Genomic DNA, 6,000 nt, shown 5'->3' on the forward strand with positions numbered 1-6,000 from the left:
AACAAATTTATACTTGTTAACAATCTCATTAACGTCATCAGAAATAAGAGTTAAAAACTAAACTACTTTTTATTAATTAATTTAAGGGTCTCGTGTTGAATGCCAGTTGGCGAAACTCTCTCCCCTTTCGAAAAAAAAATGTTATTATTTGAGCATGAATTTGCACTATGTCGAGTGTTTAAATAAATGACATGTCACAGTTTTATATTGTGATATTTGGATCGCGATCCATTTAAATGGATTGATGGATGCTACATGTTCAATCGCGTCATCATTTACATTATTTTTGTGCTTCGTAGATTATAAATCGAACGTATCGTGAGTTGATATCACAAAGTATTCTAACCGTTCAATATTTATCGCGTGATCTATGATTCGCGATCCGAATTTCAAACTATTACTTATTTAAATATATCAAAATATGTATTATTAAGTAAAATTTTTTACATTCTTATTTATTTATTTGTTTTTTTGTACCGCGCATTGATATCACGTAGTGATTCGCGATCTAGATTTCAGAATCAAAATCTGTGAATGCTTATTGGTATTAGCACGCAAACATTGTAGTTTTATTAATTCTAGCGTTTTGTAATAAAATTTTAATTTTCATAACGATATGTGCTATTATTCTGTATTATCAACAATTTTCGATACCATTGAAAAAGCATGATTTGTTAAACTCTTCAAAATACGCTTCCGTTTCCGATGAGACATTCTCATTATTGTAAAATCTGTTTCTCTTGAGTCATATTTTCAAGTTTGAAAACAAATACATTTTATTGAACAAAATACGGGGAGTGGAGAATTTGTAATGCAAAGAGTACAATTTTTCCATAGGAAAAACATATCTGTGGACTTTTGACAAAACAACTTAAATGGAATTTTAATATTTTTCGGGAGAGTGTAAAAACTGTTGAATTAATCGATAATTATTTAATTTTTTGGTCCTTAAATAATTTCGAAACCTTTGTATAATTCTTTGAGATAAATAATAAAGTTCTTTAAGGACAAATAATAAAATAATTATCGATCAATTCAAAAATCGAAAATTTTGAAAAAGTGTTGAAAAATTCCAAAAATGCTAATTTTTTGTTTTTTAACTATAATATCCATACCAGGGTCGGGGTTATCGGGACCCTTTACAAAATAATTAGAAACATATTAAGCCACCTATAATCGGTTACTATATTTTGATATCGGATTAGCGATTTGAGAATTTTTGCCCTAAATTTTTATTTTACATAAAAAATAGGTGTTTTTGAAAGGACCTGGTCCCCTCGGTAACAACAATTTTGAAATTTGATGTCCTTTAAAATATTTTATGAAAACTTAGCTTTCAGAAAGTAGAAATTCCTTATACATCCTCTTAGAAATTTTTTGCGATAACTTAAAAAGAAAAAAAGTTCTTTTTTCCAAAAAAAATTAGAGAAAAATCACCTTTTTAAAATTCAAATGCATATAACTTTGGACTTAGTCATTATTTTTAAACAGTTCTTTTTCCATTTGACACATACATGTGTTGTTAGTCCAATAAAGGAAAACTGGAGAAAATCGGGAAATATTTGGATACGCTGTTATCAAAAAACTGGAGTAGGGTTTGTAAAAATGTTGACAATTTAATTTTCAAATGCGAATATATTGATAGTTAGTGTAGATAATTGATAGTTTTTTTGTAGTGCTCGATGAGAAGAATATATATGTTTAATTTTTTTGAAATCGAAATTCAAACCAAGAAATAATATAGTTTAAAAAATGTAACAAACCTGAGGTGTTCTACTTTGAGGGCCCTTGCTAGCGCCCCTGGTGGGCCCATGAGGTCCATGTTCAAAACTTAAACTCGACAACACTTCTTCCTTGCGCATGTGAAATTGCATTTAAACCAATCTAACCATTTAGAAGTTACAGATTTATTTCCCTCTTTTTTTTCTATACCACTGTGTGTCGCTTACGATAAAATTTGTTTATTGTAAAATATAAACATTGACTTACGATAAAATCTTTTTTGATGTTATTAACAATTTTGATATTCTGGGAACGCTAAAACATCAGTCGGTCCATAAAATTTTAATTTTTGCAATAAAACAAAAATTTTAAAAATGTCGCTTATGATAATTGGCGCTAAGGGCTCGATATACTAATTGATTCATGTTACAAATCTGTATAAAAATTGCGTTGAATTTGAATCCAATGAAAGACTGCACAATTTAAATCATTAACACGAATATACTTTTAGTTAATATCCAAGTTCTGGTATACTACGCCTACATTCCCTCCCTCCTCAACATTTGGTTAGGTAAAGTCAGGAAGATTGTCAGATCCATTTCCATTTGTTCAATATGATTACAAGGATAGCATATCAACAAAAAACCCAAATCGTTAAACCAACCCATTCAATTCAGTTTCCATTATTACAGACAGATCATCAAATACTGTCGATCATGCGAAGATTTTTCGTTTTCTCGCCGGATACTCGTATAGTTCAATGTTCACCTCTACGTTTTCATCTCATCTCACAGAAAGCTATGTATTTACAGTCGTTTCACAGCCGGCCAATGACACTTTCCCCAGTTATCACAGACAGTACTGCATAGATGGCACCTAGGCATCGCAAATTATCAGTTTCTTTACGTGGGAGATCGATATGACTACGACACCACTCCACGATATTGAGGTATTAAATCATTAATAAAACGTTTACCATTGAGTGTGAATTTCGAAAGGTTCTTTGACGAATTCTAAAGGTTCTTTGAAGAATTTTCAATGATTCGGCAGCAAAGATCCGTCACAATTTGAGCGATGGTCTGGGTTATGTTGACTTTGAGAGCATCGTTCAATTTCGGCTTATCATCAGCTTAATCACAAGCTAATGACGGCTAATTCACGTCACCTCCACGGGGAATAAATTTACTAAATGTTTATTGTAGCTTTCACTGTCAGTTGTTAAGAAGTATTTTGGTTGAAGCAACCAAACTGTAAAATTCGTTCACTAAGTCAGAATCATTCGATCTAACGAACTCTAATCTTGATAATATAGATTTATCATTTGGACATGCTGATCAATTGTGAAACTTGCCAATGTAATTTGACATTAGGGAATGAATAATAAACAGCAGATTCCACTGGCAACGTCAAAACAACATGGCCGCCACAGACTCTCAATATCGAACAGCCCTCATTGGAGCACCATTTAGATACTAATCAAATGAGTACTACATCCAACATGTTACGTTGAGGTATCTAATAAGGCCATACAGTCTAGTTTTGGAAAACTTTGGATAGATCATCCTACATATATTCATCATCATAAGTATATGGGGGATTTCATGTCAAGTGAACCAACTTTTGAAATCGATGTCTTCCGATCGGGATGAAATTTGCACCAAGGTTAGCTCTATTGGATAGTAACTCAGACACAATTTTTCAACAACATCGGTCGAGAACTCTCTGAGTTATAGGGGGTAAAATTTTGACAATTTGGTCAAACAGGGGTTTTTTCTTATCCATGTAACTTATTACCTATTGTTCTTAGCAAAATGTGTTCCAAATAGTATAGATAGCTATTTCTTCGATCTTTCGAAAAAAAATATTTAAAAAAAAAAATAAAAAATTTTTAATATTTTTTTTCCGAAATCAAAAACTTTTTTGACTTTTTTTTAAAATACGCTATTTTTTTTTATTTTTTTTTTTTCTTAAAATAAAGTTTAGATATTTTCCTTGAACACCTACTTGGTCGCTTAGTGGGATGCGAGTGGGATATCTATCAAAATAAATATTTTGTAACTCAAAACATAAAATTTTTGACTTTTTTTGCAAAATCAAAAACTTTGTTGACTTTTTTTTTTCAAAATGGACCCTTTTTTAATCTTTTTTTTTAGGTCAAACAAAAGCTTAGATATTATCCTTGAAGACCCTTTTGGTCGCTTAGTGGGATGCGAGTGGGATATCTATCAAAATAAATATTTTTTAACTCAAGACTTACAATTTTTGACTTTTTTTTTTGCAAATACGATTTTTTTTTCCAAATGGGCCCTTTTTTTAAAATTTTTTTTGTAGAAAAAAATTTCGATTTTGCAAAAAAAAATTAAAAAATTGTATGTCTTGCGTTACAAAATATTTATTTTGATAGATATCCCACTCGCATCCCACTAAGGGACTAAAAATATCTTAAAGGAATGGACCTAGGCTTTCTTTTGAGCAAAAAAAAAAATTAAAAAAGGGCCCATATTGGAAAAAAATTTTGATTTTGCAAAAAAAAAATTAAAAAATTGTATGTCTTGCGTTACAAAATATTTATTTTGATAGATATCCTACTCGCATCCCACTAAGGGACTAAAAATATCTTAAAGGAATGGACCTAAGCTTTCTTTTGACTACAAAAAAAATTTTAAAAAAAGGGCCCATTTGGAAAAAAAAATCGTATTTGCAAAAAAAAAAGTCAAAAATTGTAAGTCTTGAGTTAAAAAATATTTATTTTGATAGATATCCCACTCGCATCCCACTAAGCGACCAAAAGGGTCTTCAAGGATAATATCTAAGCTTTTGTTTGACCTAAAAAAAAAGATTAAAAAAGGGTCCATTTTGAAAAAAAAAGTCAACAAAGTTTTTGATTTTGCAAAAAAAGTCAAAAATTTTATGTTTTGAGTTACAAAATATTTATTTTGATAGATATCCCACTCGCATCCCACTAAGCGACCAAGTAGGTGTTCAAGGAAAATATCTAAACTTTATTTTAAGAAAAAAAAAAATAAAAAAAAATAGCGTATTTTAAAAAAAAGTCAAAAAAGTTTTTGATTTCGGAAAAAAAATATTAAAAATTTTTTATTTTTTTTTTTAAATATTTTTTTTCGAAAGATCGAAGAAATAGCTATCTATACTATTTGGAACACATTTTGCTAAGAACAATAGGTAATAAGTTACATGGATAAGAAAAAACCCCTGTTTGACCAAATTGTTAAAATTTTACCCCCTATAACTCAGAGAGTTCTCGACCGATGTTGTTGAAAAATTGTGTCTGAGTTACTATCCAATAGAGCTAACCTTGGTGCAAATTTCATCCCGATCGGAAGACATCGATTTCAAAAGTTGGTTCACTTGACATGAAATCCCCCATATATTTAGATGAGGAAAGAAGTGCCTATTCTGAAAAGTTCCTCCTGCCATTTCCCTAAACCAAACAATCTTGCTGTGAAATCACTCAGTCATCTCGTTAAGATATGGGCGGTTTTCATGATCTTCCAAACGAATTTCCCAGTTTTGAATTCAGCTACTATGTAATGAATGGTCCGACATCCAGATATTCAAATCCATTATTAGTCTGTCTATGTTGTTGTATAAAATGAAAAGGAAATTTACAATATTTTTCTGTTTTGGTCCAAGGAAGAACCGTTTTGAAATTGCTAAGAATCTTAATGTGATTTTACCAAAACCTCTTTCAAATTCATAGTTTCCATATTAAGGAAATTTTTTAAATTACATTAGTGAACTTTAATCTCATAATGTTAGTATCAAGATGAAAATTGTTCGCCAATGAATACTTTGTTCATAAAATTTTGATTTGATACTGAAAACCAACAAATTGCTGCTGGAATTCCTTCATTGACCATAAAATTTGTGATATTTTGTAACTTACTCATCAAATATCCCTTATTGCGACGTACAATTGTTAATTTAACATGAATCTCTATTTAGATCAAAATAACGACAATTGTCTAAGTTAAAGCCCCCTTTAAATTATTCAGCACACAACAGAATACATTCGACAAAAAGAAGGCCATTTAATGTTTACAAAATAATGTAAATATCCAAATGTTATTCAACTTAAAAAAACGATTAACTTTTATATCGTTAGATTATGGCACTTGATTCTAGCGAAAACAATCTACTTGAATGACTAAACTCTAAAATTTAGAATCAAGTGAGTGACTGAGTGAGTGAGTGCATTTGTTGAAAATTACGCATTTTTATTTCATGCAATAGTCACTAGTAGTTGAGAATGAATGA

This window comes from Calliphora vicina, chromosome 3, assembly GCF_958450345.1.
Source record: "Calliphora vicina chromosome 3, idCalVici1.1, whole genome shotgun sequence".
Classification (NCBI taxonomy): Eukaryota; Metazoa; Arthropoda; class Insecta; order Diptera; family Calliphoridae; genus Calliphora; species Calliphora vicina.